A 14,777-nucleotide genomic window follows, 5' to 3' on the forward strand; every position below is an offset into this window, starting at 1 on the left:
ATCACTCTTAGCCAAGTTAGAGAATTAGCATTCTGTTAGGATAATCAGCCCACTCGCAATATATGAAACAGAACTACAATCATTCAATAGGGTCCCACTTCAACTTTGCCAACTAATTGTTCGTGGTAACCTGCCCTGTGTTTGAATAGCCACGTATTCTCTTAATATTCAAATATTGCATTTATTTGTTCTTTAAATTAATACATCTCACTGTGATACTAAATCCTACTACAATTACTGTACTTACAGAACCTAAATGGAATGTGCTGCACTTAATTATATTTTTGGAGGAGATCATTCAATATATTATAAATTATGTGAAGGAGTCAACCGGTCGACTACCGTTAAGAACTGAGGCACATACACTGAGGAGCCAAAGAAACTTGAACAGCCGGCCATTGTGGCCGAGCGGTTCTAGGCGCTTCAGTCTGGAACCGCGGAACCGCTATGGTCGCAGGTTCGAATCCCGCCTCGGGCATGGGTGTGTGTGATGTCCTTAGGTTAGTTAGGTTTAAATAGTTCTAAGTTCTAGGGGACTGATAACCTCAGATGTTCAGTCCCATAGTGCTCAGAGACAAACTAGAACAACTGCCTATTATCGTGCACGTTCCCCGCGAGTGCGCAGAAGTCCCGCAATAGCCAAGAAACTAGCAAATGTCTGAATGATGGATTTAATGATAGCAGATGTAAGTATTAAACCTGTAAATATTAGAAGCTTAAATGTAATTCCTGTACATAATTTCACTGTTTATTCACTGAGGATCATTAAAATTAATGAAACTCAAGTTTTTCTAATTACATTTTTGTAATGTGTTTATCTGACATGTTCCACACTCAGGAGGATTCCCTCTTTTACGGGTCTATGGAATGAATAATTAATCTAATCTAATCTAATCTAAACGACGTGGCATGGACTCGACTAATGCCGGCCGGAGTGGCCGAGCGGTTAAAGGCGCTTCAGTCTGGAACCGCACGACCGCTACGGTCGCAGGTTCGAATCCTGCCTTGGGCATGGATGTGTGTGATGTCCTTAGGTTAGTTAGGTTTAAGTAGTTCTAAGTTCTAGGGGACTTATGACCACAGCAGTTGAGTCCTATAGTGCTCAGAGCCATTTGAACCATTTGACTCGACTAATGTCTGAAGTAGTGCTGGAGGGAACTGACACCAAGAATCTTGCACGGCTGTCCATAAATCCGTAAGAGTACGAGGGGATGGAGATATCTTGTGTACAGCACATTGCAAGGGATCCCGTATGCTCAATAATATTCATGTATGGGGAGTTTGGTGGCCAGCGGAAGTATTCAATTTCAGAAGAGTGTTGCTGGAGCTATTCTGTAGTAATCCTGGACGGGTGGGGTGTCGCATTGTACTGCTGGAACTGCCCGAGTCCGTCGGAATGCAAGTTGGACATGAATGGATGCAGGTGATCAGACAGGATGCTTACGTACGTGTTACCTGTCAGAGTCGTATCTAAAGGTATCAGGGATTCCATATCACTCCAACTGCAAACGCCCCACACCATTACAGAGCCTCTACCAGCTTGAACAGTCCCCTGCTGAAAAGCAGTATCCATGGATTCATGAGGTTGTCTCCAGTACAGGTCCATCACCTCGATACAATATAAAACGAGACTCGTCCGACGGGGCAACAAGTTTCCAGTCATCAACAATGTCGGTGTTGACGGGCCCAGGGTAGGCGTAAGGATTTGTATCGTGCAGTCATTAAGGGTACACGTATCGATGATGTTTCTTTGAATGGTTCGCACGCTGACACTTGTTGGTGGCGCAGCATTGAAATCTGCAGCAATTTGCGGAAGGGTTGCACTTCTGTCACGTTGAACTATCCTCTTCAGTCGTCTTTGGTCCCACTCTTACAGGATCTCTTTCCGGCTACAGGGATGTCGGAGATAATAAGTTTTACCTGATTCCTAATATTCACGGTACACTAGTGAAATCGTCATACGGGAAAATCCCCACTTCATCGCTACCCATTGCTCTTGCGGCGACTATAACACCACGTCCAAACTCACTTAAATATTGATAATTTGACGTTGTAGCAGCAGTAACCGATCTAACAACTTCACCAGACACTTGTTGTCCCATATAGGTGTTCCCGAACGCAGCATCGTATTCTGCCTGTTTATATAGCTCTGTATTTTCTGTATTTGAATACGCAAGCCTATACAAGTTTATTTGGCGCTTCAGTGTGGATTCTTTAGCATCTCTGGTGACATTGCGCAGAAAAGGGAGAGTGACAGTTTTTGGGTGTCGTGTGTACCTTCAAAACATTGAGAACTTTGAACTTTTCTATAGTCGGCGTGTGGGAAAACCTACAGCTTTGATACTGAGTATGCAATGTAGCAAAGTTTGGAAGTGATCTCCATGACTCAAATCATCCTTTTTAGTATAATCCATTATGGAGTCGAGGTAACAGTTGTCGTTATACTGGTTATCACTGTTAGCATTCAACCACGATTCTTATACATATTGTAAGAGGTATGTGCTGCCTGCGATATGTAAGCTATAAGAGAATCCGAGACCAAAGAGCAGTGTTGACTGCAGTACGAACTGTGTAGCAGTAGCAGTAAGTTGTTGCTAGCGAGCAGTCGCCTGTCTGCGCTTGTCAGTCCTGTCTGGTGTATCATGTTGGCTGGGCCGGTCGCGGTGCAGCGATGCCGGAGCCTGAGTATTATTGTATAAGGTAAAAAAAGCAGCCTCGCGCATATCTAGTAATATTATGTAAACTCACATGTAAATCTTTTAAAAATGTCCTAATAATAATCTTTGTCTAATTTCTAACAATCATTCATTTCAATTTAAAGAATTTAATATTTTTTAAATGCATGATCATTCCGATTGTTGCAAAAGAAAAATCATTTGCTTCCTTTCATAAATAACAAATGTATAGGCCAGCATTGCACAGAGCTGTCCCGGAAAAATTTTATATAAGAGCAGATATATTCGCCGTTTTTCTTGAGGTAAGAATTTTTCCATTTTTTATTCAGAAAGATCTTATAGGGCCATGACGCAGCGCTGCTGTCGTCCAAATTCTACCAGGTTACTGAATTTATTTTTTATTACGAGGTTTCGCAATTTTTCTGTTTCGAGCTTTCATTAAATCGGAAACAAATTTTGTGTGGAGGTTAAATGGGAATGAATTTCTGTAGGGAGGTTACAAATAAGAAAGGAATGAATTTTGTGGGGACGTTACACTTAAATTGGAATAATTAACCAAATAATATTAAAAATTTTGTGGGGAGTTTACACTTGGCGACATCCGGCCAGGATCGTATTTCTTTGTGAATCTCTGAAAAGTAGTCATATATCTGCTCTTATTTACTTAAATGTAGTTTGCATCTGGCGCAACGCATTTACTAATTTGTCACTCTTTCATTCACAGATCATCGGCAATTTGTTGCTCTTTGTTGTAATTGTGTTTGTTCCATTTCTGCTTCGTCTTTGTTTCATTTGTGCTTAATTTTGATTTGTGAAAAATGCCGCTAAAAACTCGTAACAGTACATCGCGTTGTGCAATGAGTGACTCGAATAATTTGACCGATAATACTAGCGACACTCAGTGTCTTAATGATAATCCTCCATTTACAGACAATCAGTGCGTACCGACCACTAGTAATGATTTTAATTCTAATGATGAGCAAACAAATTCAATTGTGTCCTCTGTTAATTTAACGACAATTGATGACGCGGCACGTTCCATTACAATGAACGCTGCCCAGTTTGACACACCCGGTTTGCAAAATTTGAATTGTGAGCAAATAATTGTTTTTAACGACGGTGAACAATGTACTCAAAGTACGTCAAATTTGTTTGATTCCGATTTAGCGACCAATAGTGCACATCTGATTAGCAAACCTTTTCAAGAATCAGAGAATGACCAAATGGTTACACAAAACGCGACAAAAGCAGATACACCATTAAACAGCACAGAGAATACAGCGGCTAATTTTGACATGGTTCAAGTTGTGGCATTATTGCTACAATTTGGTGAAAATCTTAAACAACAAATTAATGAATATTTCAAACAGCGGAATGAAATACTAGATAACCATTTCAAACAACTTAATGAAAGTTTCAAACTGTCGAATGAAAAACACGACAACCTTAACGAACAGAAGAAACAACTTAGTGAACAGATTACAGCCGTTACCGTGCGACGTCATGATACTAAAGAACAATTACGTGACGAAATTGAGGCTTGTGCTAGGAACAGTAGTGAAGAAATTAGATCTGTTGCACAAGAATTAAATAATACACATGCAGCCACAACACAATCACTTAGAGATGAAATTAATGCACTCACTGAACAATGTTCAGAAAACGCAACACAGATACGCGACGAGTTTAAATTAATGTCAGCAGAAGTTTCACGTACTCTGGATACGGAAGCCGATAAGAAATTTGAACAACAGATCAGCCAAATTGACGAACGTATTAAAGTAACAGAAATGAAAAATGTTTCAGTCACTAACACGTCACAGCATACGCCTCATTCCGAACATTTGTCACACTCACATAGCCAGTATAGCTTAGGTAGTTTACAGAGACTACGTGACTGAGAATCCGAAGAGACACAGATAAATAGATTCTCACGCAATCCTGAACCTGTTCACACATTCAGAGACGACAACGTTGATTATAACCTATTTTTATCCGTACAAAATTTTAAGGTACTTAATAATGACACAACACAGATTCACGCTTTGGACAGGATACGACAAATTGCTTTTGTGTTTTTATCAGCTTGGCCTGTAATGCAGAAAGTAGAATTGGACTGGATATAACAATTTATTTTTGAATTTTCACCGCCATTGCCTGTAACGCAGAAACTAAAATTTATTTGTAGCGCGTAATTGACCTCAGGGGATTCATTACACTTCGATGAATATGTGCCGTAGCGCGCACAGGGCCCCGAGCCGTAGTAGTGCTGTTTCATCTATAGTTTCCTGCATTGCTGCCTTCTCTTCTACTATCCTTTATATTTATCAAAATAGCTCTTCAACTATCGATCTATCTAGGATTAGAAACGTGTAAAGAAAACCCGATATGACAAATTTTACCGAAAGTGACAGTTTTCATTAGACGCTCCAGAAATGACAACCACGAGAATTTTAATACCAGACAAAAATTTAATCATCAGTATGTGTAAAATTATCAGCAACAGTAAACACATTTTGGTAACAATAGAGGTTTTTCCCAACAACAGCATCAAAACCATCCGGTTAGCATACCTAACCAACAATGTAGTCTGCAAAGTTAACCAAGCTCTAATGTTTCGCCGCCTACACGTGTAGCGTCGGCACCACCAAATAAAAACGCAGAGCAACATGGAAATCAGTACGTACAGAAAACACACCATTTCAACTCATATCGCAATGCACCGTATAGAAATGACTATCATGGCAGACGTAAAAGTAATGAGCACAATTTTCAGCGTACGTTTAATAACAGTCGGTCTTACCAGCATCAGAATCATCCGCAACAACAAATTATCATGAATGAACCAGACAGTAGATATCATCCCGAACGTAATACGTCAGGAAGAAATAACAGAACAGTACAAATAGTGGAAATGCCACAGCATCCTCCCGCAAATGATAGCACGTCAGATAGAATTTGACTAGATGTAGTACAGGTTGCATCTTCCAGCAACGCAAGCAATACTTTTGACACGCAGAATCTCGTTCACGAAAATGTTATTACTTTTGACGACATCCGAGACACTCTCTTGCAGGAAAGACCAGTTATTCAAAAAACCATTTCCCACCCTGTCATTGAGGTAAAGATTGGATCATCCAAATTTTCAGCAGTAATCGATTCTGGATCACCTATGTCAGTTATAAATGAGGAAACTTTCAACGAATGTAACAAAGAGAATACCTATCCTACGTTACCATTAGGAAAAACTAAAGTAAAAGGAGCAGTATCTGGTAAAGTAGTAGATGTAAAATTACAGACACACTTATCATTTTGTATTGCAGGTCATACATTTCACTCAAATTTTTGGATTGTTCCCTTATTGACAACAGACGTTATTTTAGGTGCAAATTTTCTGGTACAACACGACGCAGTTATTGACTTTCAAAATTCCTATTTAATGTTAAAGGATGAAAATGTACAACTGGCTTTAGAATTTCAGCACTCTTTATCTGCAGAAGAACAAACAAATAATCGTACAGAGATCATTTCCGCATCACGTAACATAGACTGTCATTCCACATTGTTCACAGATACGTACGTACACAACTATAATACTCCAGACGAAGCCGACTATGACGTTATACAAATGATTTCTGATAGAGTTAAACAGAGCAGTGCAAATACAGACGACGAACGCACGCAACTACGCAAAATTCTTTTACAGCAAGCTCCAGTTTTTGACAACGTCCCTGGTACTATGTCCGGTTTTATGTATGAATTTCAAGTTAAACAGCACGACACATTTAAAGCCAAACATTATCCCATTCCGTATATTCACAGAGAACAAGTTAAGAAAGAATTGCAAGCTATGCTTGACCAAGGAATTATTGAAGCGGCAGTTAGTCCGTACATAAACCCACTCCATATTCTTAAGAAAAAGGATGGTTCACTTCGTCTCGTACTTGATTCGCGTCACATCAACGACATTATTATTAATGAAACAGATCGCCCACAGACACTAGAAAAATTTCTACAGAAATTTCATGGTACTGCTATTTATTCCACGTTAGATTTGAAATCGGGATTTTGGCAAATTCAGCTCCATCAGAACTGCAGAAAGTACACAGCTTTTCTCTGTTTTGGTGACTGTTACCAGTTTTGTAAATTACCGCTCGGTTTAACTATTTCTTCAGCAGCATTTATTCGCGGTTTGAATAGTATACGACCGACAGAACTTAAAGACAGAATCACAACGTATGTAGACGACATTCTTATTGCAGCAGCTAACTGGTCTGAACACAATCTGATTCTTGAACAACTGTTAACGAACTTCACGTGCATAAGGAGTCACAGTTAATCTTAGCAAATCGCACTTTGGCAAAACTTCTATAAAATATCTTGGACATGTAATTTCAGCAGAAGGCATTGCGCCTGACCCGGAAAAGCTTCAAGCTTTACGTGACATTACTGTTCCTACGACGAAGAAACAACTACGCAGCTTTTTTTGGGTTTCTTTAACTTTTTTCGTAAATTTATTCTTTACTCTGCTTTAGACACCCCTAGATTATGTCAATTGACGGGCAAAAACACTATTAGGTCCTGGGATAGCCAAGCACATTCTGAATTTGTGAATCTGAAAGAAGCTTTGTTGAATGCACCACTTTTATCACATCCAGATCTTACTAGAAATTTTTCCATTGCTACCGACAGTTCTAACACCGCTTTAGCCGTGCACATTTTTCAGGAAATTGAAGAAGATGGTACTACAGTAATTAAAAACATCGCCTTTGAGAGTCGCATTCCGTCACCTGCTGAACGCAATTATTCTGTTACAGAACTTGAAACATTATGTGTTGTATGGGCATTTACGAGATTTCGGCAGTTTCTTTATGGAAGACACACTACCGTTTACACAGATCATAGAGCGATACAGTTTTTACTTTCAGCACAATTTACACACGACAGGTTAAGCAGATGGAAACTTTATTTACAGGAATTTAATTTTACAATTGTTCACATTCCCGGTACACAAAACATTGTAGCAGACGCACTATCCCGTTCGCTCAGCAACAATCAGCAAGACATCGCAACCAACTTCTGCAAAGCAAATTTCAGCGTCATGTATATTCAACAAGTTGCATTTGAAAATTTCATTTCGACGTCATTACGAGACATAGCACAAGAGCAGAGTACAGACAACGTATGGAAAGAAATTAAACACCTTTGGCAAGATAGGAATAATGTTACCATTAGAAACCATTACACTGTACGCAATAATATTCTGTTTCGCCGCTCTCACCCTGACAGCAACAACTGGTTACTATGCATTCCTGACGAGCTTGTTAACAAAGTAATTTGGTATACTGATTTAAGTTACGCACATTATGGAGCCAGAAAATGTTTTCTAATACTGAGACAGAACTGTTATTTTGTCAACATGGAGAAACGTATTCGACGAGTTTTAGCGTCATGTAAAATCTGCCAGAAAGCTAAGTCAGACACGACTTCACATATTCCTCCGTTACATCCTATTGTACCTGTTAAATTGAGACACATGGCCGCTGTAGACGTTTTTGGTCCGATTCCCAGAACTAATAGAGGTTTTTGCTACATCTTTGTCGCTGTTGAACTCACTTCAAAATTTGTTACCTTCACTCCGTTACGCAAAGCTACTGCTAAAACTGTTTCGAAAGCATTTGTAAAACAATTTTTAATTTCATGTAGGGCATGTATTGAAAGTAATTTCCGACAATGGACCACAATTTCGATCTGCTATATGGACACGTATGTTACGAACAAGAAACATTTCTCCGATCTATGTATCCAAGTATCATGCTTCTTCGAACCCTTGTGAACGATTAATGAAAGAAATCGGTAAACTGTGTAGAATATACTGCTTTAAAAGACATATTGATTGGGACACACAAATACTCTCATTCCAGGATGTAATTAATTCCATACCAAATGAATCTACTATGCTATCTCCGACTGTTATACTGAAAAATCTTGAACCACCTAACAAAATTAAAGAATTAGTATCCTTTCCTACATCTCGTCGACTACGACACCATGAAATAATTGACATTGCGCTGAACAACATCAAACGTGCCGCAGAGCGCCAGAGAAGACAGCAAAAACAGGTTCGTACACGCCGTGACTTTGACATTGGACATAAGATATTAGTACGTACACACTATTTATCTAACAGAGGAAAGAGTAGATGGAGTAAATTTGAGCTTCTGTACGCAGGTCCATATAGAATTCGCAGCGTTCCTCACCCCAATGTAGTACACGTCGAAACTCTGAGAACCAGAAAAAGTAAAGGCAATCACCATGTCTCCAATATTAAACCCTTTTTTGAATGAACATACTTCATGATTTATCACACTGTAATGCCATTTCCTGATTTTTATATGGCCACTTATACAATTATATTTATATGAACACATACTGATGATTATCATATTTTTTCTTGGCAACCCATCAAGGTTAGGTTAGCAGGTCACTTTTCTTATCGTTACACATCAGACCGTGCACATTTTTCCAGATAAACTTACACATTTTATGACCACTTATGCAATTATATTATTGTGACTACTTACTGTTGATTATTATATTTTTTCTTGGCAGGTGCCCGGCAAGGTAAGGTTAGCAGGTCGCTTTTCTTGTCGTTACACATCAGACCGTGCACATTTTTCCAGATAAACTTACACATTTTATGACCACTTATGCAATTATATTAATGTGACTACTTACTGTTGATTATTATATTTTTTTCTTGGCAAGTGCCCGGCAAGGTATGGTTAGCAGGTCGCTTTTCTTGTCGTTACACATAAGACCGTGCACATTTTTCCAGATAAACGTACATATTTTATGAACAATTATGCAATTCTATGTAGTGACATATTAATTTTATCAAATTCTCTCTCCATTAAAATCTTAAACTCTCGCCTCTATCAACTACACAACATACAAGCTGAACACAAAGAAAGTCATTTCTTGTCGTTATATATCAGACCGTGCACATTTTTCATTTTTTTTGTATGTATGATTGTTTTTCTGTTGCTTTGTATGCACTATGAAATCTTTAAGATATAACAAACACCAGTTGACTTTGACATTTTTGCCTTATGATATCTCAACTTCGTGACTATTTTACATTTTTTTGCTACTACATTATGATACTCTGTGTACATTTTTGCACCTGCACACTGTCTGTGTTTTTGACATATTACGATTTCCGTCATGCTATGCTGTATGCTTCATTATATCACTAGAAACCAGTTTTTATTTAATGGGTATATGATTTAAATGCAAGACGTTAATCATTGTTCATCATTTTAGAAAGCAATAACGTGTAAAAGAAATAAATGAAACAAACCACAGAGGGTTACTATGAAATAGGAATTTCACCTTTGGAATGAACGAAAGAAGATGCAATACCTTGTCACGAAGAGTAAATGGATACGAATTAACAAACATTAACATGAATATACTATACACATCGTATGATAGCAGTCTTATCTAATTTTTTCTTTCAGAATACGAGGCGATTGATGCAGGCTGTCAGACAGAACTACACATCTTAGTTTTAGTGATGAAATATGCTAGAAATAAGAAACTCTATACTATGAATAGTTATATGAAGTAAATTGTAATATGAATAACGAATAATGAAGTGTCTTTTTGCAGATGATAATGAATGATGATGAATAGTGGTGAAGAATATGGTAATACGAATAATGAAGTTTTTCTTTGCTGGTGATGATAATGATGAAGAATATTGTAATAGAATAATGAAGATTTTTCTTTGCAGGTGATGATAATAATGAAGTTATGGTGATATGAATAATGAAGTTTTTGTTTTACAGGTGATGATAGTGATAAATTTTATACGGCCACTAAACGCACCACTATTAAGTTTTTCTTTGCAGATGAGAATAATGATGAAGTTTATATATTTACTGGTAGTTAAGAAATGATAAGTAGTTATTTAAGCATTTGTTGCAGTTCGTTTTGACAGTATGTCTTATGTCGCATGGTATAATGACTGAAGGTTTTGGAAAGGACAGCTAGAGTACATATATATTGAGTAGACATTTCATTTCCTGTTAATTCGAAGTTCACTACTTTTCAGCATAATATGCAATTCTTCTTTCAGCTTAATAATCCATTTTGTATTTTTTCTAGGAGAAGCTACTCACGAAATTAATATGCTATAAGCGGTTAATCATTAAACCTGTTCTAGTACTTCCATTTTTTTTACCCATTTGTGTGTGACATTCATGAATGTGATCACATATACTCTACTTGTTTCGTAACCTTGCTACAGCTGACTCATGACGAATGACGTTACCTATCCTCATCTGCAGCAATAAGTCAAAAGCAAATATTTTCATGCCCCAGCAATTAATTATCGATCCCAAAGCAATGCACTGCTAGCAAAAAAAAAAAAAAAAAAAAAAAATGTATTACCAGTCCCAAATAATGCTACCAGTTTAAGACAGTTCTGAATGATGTTTTCTAATCACAGACCTTGAATAATAGACAGTGTGTTACATTTTCAATATGTCCTATGTCACTTGAATGATGAGTTCTATGTAATACTGAATGATGCTTTGTAATAATGCGTAAATACTATGCCAGTAATTTCTGTAAATAATATTTTTGTTATACTCTATAAATGGTATGCCAATAATTAACTCTCATTTTGAATGATAACTTCTTAATAATACTGAATAAGGTTTTATAAAAATATGAGAATACTTTGTAACTGGCCAATGAGTGCCAATAATTATTTTAAATATGTTGTATATCACTTGAATGATGAAAAATGTTTTGTACTATTCAATACTTGCTATATGTTTAGTAACTGGCCAATGAATGCCCTGTTTCTTATTTTAATTTTCTATTATGTCACCTACATGCTATTATATATGAATACCAGTAGCTTGATGCTACATTCATTAGCTCCTGTTTAGAATGATGACTTCTGATGGTTTGTAACTGGCCAATGAGTGCCAATGATCACTATAACTAGGTGAATTATGTTAATACTATGCCATAATTAGCTCCTGTTTTGAATGATGACTTCTGATGGCTTGTAACTGGCCAATGAGTGCCAATGATTACTATAACTAGGTGAATTATGTTAATACTATGACATTCATTAGCTCCTGTTTTGAATTGTGACTTCTGATGGTTTGTAACTTGCCAATGAGAGCCAATGATTACTATAACTAGATGAATTATGTAAATAGTATGCCATTAATAAACTCTTTCTTTGAATGATCACTTTTAAATAATGTTTAAAAATGGTTTGTAACTGGCCAATGAGTGCCAATGTTCACTGTAATCAGATGATTTATGAACATTATTCTGTAATACCTCATACATAGTGCAGAAGTGTTCAGTAACTAGGCGATGAGTGCCAACAATTAGTCAGATCGGTTGACAGACTAGTGTAGTTCTCAATGATGACTAGCATGAGACTTAATGTCCTTCACTTTCTGACCTAATTACCAGAAATTACTGCAATATACGTTTGTCCTGTCTATCCTTATGATCATGGAGCACTATATTTGGTGTCTGAACTAATTCTACGTTGGTGAATGAGTGTGGTGTTGACACATCGTGGTGTCCACCACCTTGAACAATGGAGATGTTACTATGGTCCCACTGTTTGGTGTACCTAATGTACTACCAAAATGATAACATCGAATATTAATACGACATTTCAGTGTCTTGGCTACACTGATTAATACTTCAGGGAGGAGAACTGCAGATTGTCTCACTTGGTGTTGTGCTTCTGTAGAAAGATATAGACTTTCAGTGCAGCTATGTGCAACCTAATGTGCTACAACCATGATGCAATCCTTCCCTTTCCTATCCTAGTTCTAGTAAAATGGTAACAAAAAAATACTACAGTGCGTATGCACTTTATGTCATTTGTTAATATGTTTTGTACTCATTGGGTATACATTTTGTCATTGCTTGATATGTTCTGTACTACAGTGTGTATGACCTTAATGTCATTTGTTAATATGATTTGTACTCATTGCGTGTACATTTTGTCATTGCTTGATATTTTCTGTACTCAGTGCATGTGCACTCTATTTCATTTTATGTTCTGTACTTATATATATATATGTATATACTCTGTGACTGTCAACTTAGTTAATTAAGTAGATTTTAGAAAAATTGGTTGCTCATGGCAAGTCCAATTGACTCACCATCGCTGCCAAATTTTTGCCCCCCCCCCCACCAGTGGAGGGTTATGTAAGAGGTATGTGCTGCCTGCGATATGTAAGCTATAAGAGAATCTGAGACCAAAGAGCAGTGTTGACTGCAGTACGAACTGTGTAGCAGTAGCAGTAAGGTGTTGCTAGCGATCAGTCGCCTGTCTGCGCTTGTCAGTCCTGTCTGGTGTATTATGTTGGCTGGGCCAGTCGCGGTGCAGCGATGCCGGAGCCTGAGTATTATTGTATAAGGTAAAAAAAGCAGCCTCGCGCATATCTAGTAATATGATGTAAATTCACAAGTAAATCTTTTAAAAATGTCCTAATAATAATCTTTGTCTAATTTCTAACAAGCATTCATTTCAGTTTAAAGATTTTAATTTTTTTTAATGCATCATCATTCCGATTGTTGCAAAAGAAAAATCATTTGCTTCCTTTCATAAATAACAAATGTATAGGCCAGCATTGCACAGAGCTGTCCCGGAAAAATTTTATATAAGAGCAGATATATTCGCCGTTTTTCTTGAGGTAAGAATTTTTCCATTTTTTATTCAGAATGATCTTATAGGGCCATGACGCAGCGCTACTGTCGTCCAAATTCTACCAGGTTACTGAATTTTTTTTTATTTCGAGGTTTCGGAATTTTTCTGTTTCGAGCTTTCATTAAATCATAACAAATTTTGTGTGGAAGTTAAATGGGAATGAATTTCTGTAGGGAGGCTACAAATGTGAAAGGAATGAATTTTGTGGGGACGTTACACTTAAATTGGAATAATTAACTAAATAATATTAAAAATTTTGTGGGGAGGTTACAATATATTTTAACAACGCGTTTCAAGAGACAATGCTCTCATCATCAAGTTGTAAAGTCTATGTCATGAAATTAAACGGACTAAAAAGACAAAATACCATCACAAATAGTTGGGAAGTCCATAGAGTAAAACAGAATTAAAAGTATCTTGTCTTATATTGAAGTTATTGAAACAAGTCGATGGCCGTCCCATAGCTACCAAGCATGCTGTCGCACGGTGCCGGCTCGGGAGCTGTTGTGGACTGACGTGCCTAGGTGTTGTGGCGTGGTTACAGCCGTGTGCTTGACGGTAACGCTATGCTATTTGGGCGCCTTATTTCCTTATTGCATTGGTCTGCCATCGTTAGCCTCTCGCAACTCCGTCAGTGACATGCTACAAGTTTAAAGTCGCATACCTACCCTAAAATAATTCTAAAAACCCGCTAAGAAATCTCATTTCTTTAAAATTATCTTGTGCATTTAGAATATTGCTTTGTTTCTTTTCATGGATAGCTATCTCGGATTCCTCTAGTAAATCAAGTTTCCTCCCTTTCTTTTCTACATGCAATATTCCTACGTTGTCTTCTATGCTATTAAGGGGATGGCCAGTTTCATATATATGGTTCGCAACAGCTGATTTGTCATAATTTCCTAACCTGAACGCATCTTTATGTTCTTTGTACTATATCGCGAATGATCTTCTTGTCTGCCCTATATATTTTGCATCACAAGCTCTGCACTGAGTCTTATAAACTCCCGATCTTGGTCTGTTTCATATATATGGTTCGCAACAGCTGATTTGTCATAACTTCCTAACCTGAACGCATCTTTATGTTCTTTACACCGGATCGCGAATGATCTTCCTGTCTGCCCTATATATTTTGCATCACAAGTTCTGCGCTGAATCTTATAAACTCCCGATCTTTCAAACTTATTTCTCTCGCCAATATCGTGCTTAACGCTATACCTCACTAGGTTATTAGTCTGAAAAGCTATTTTAACATCGTATGGCTTAAAAATATTTGCTATCTTTTGTGAGACTGTTCCATAGTATGGCATCGTGATAATTTTCACTTTGTCTCCATCAGGTTT

Source organism: Schistocerca cancellata, chromosome 7, assembly GCF_023864275.1.
Source record: "Schistocerca cancellata isolate TAMUIC-IGC-003103 chromosome 7, iqSchCanc2.1, whole genome shotgun sequence".
Lineage (NCBI taxonomy): Eukaryota > Metazoa > Arthropoda > Insecta > Orthoptera > Acrididae > Schistocerca > Schistocerca cancellata.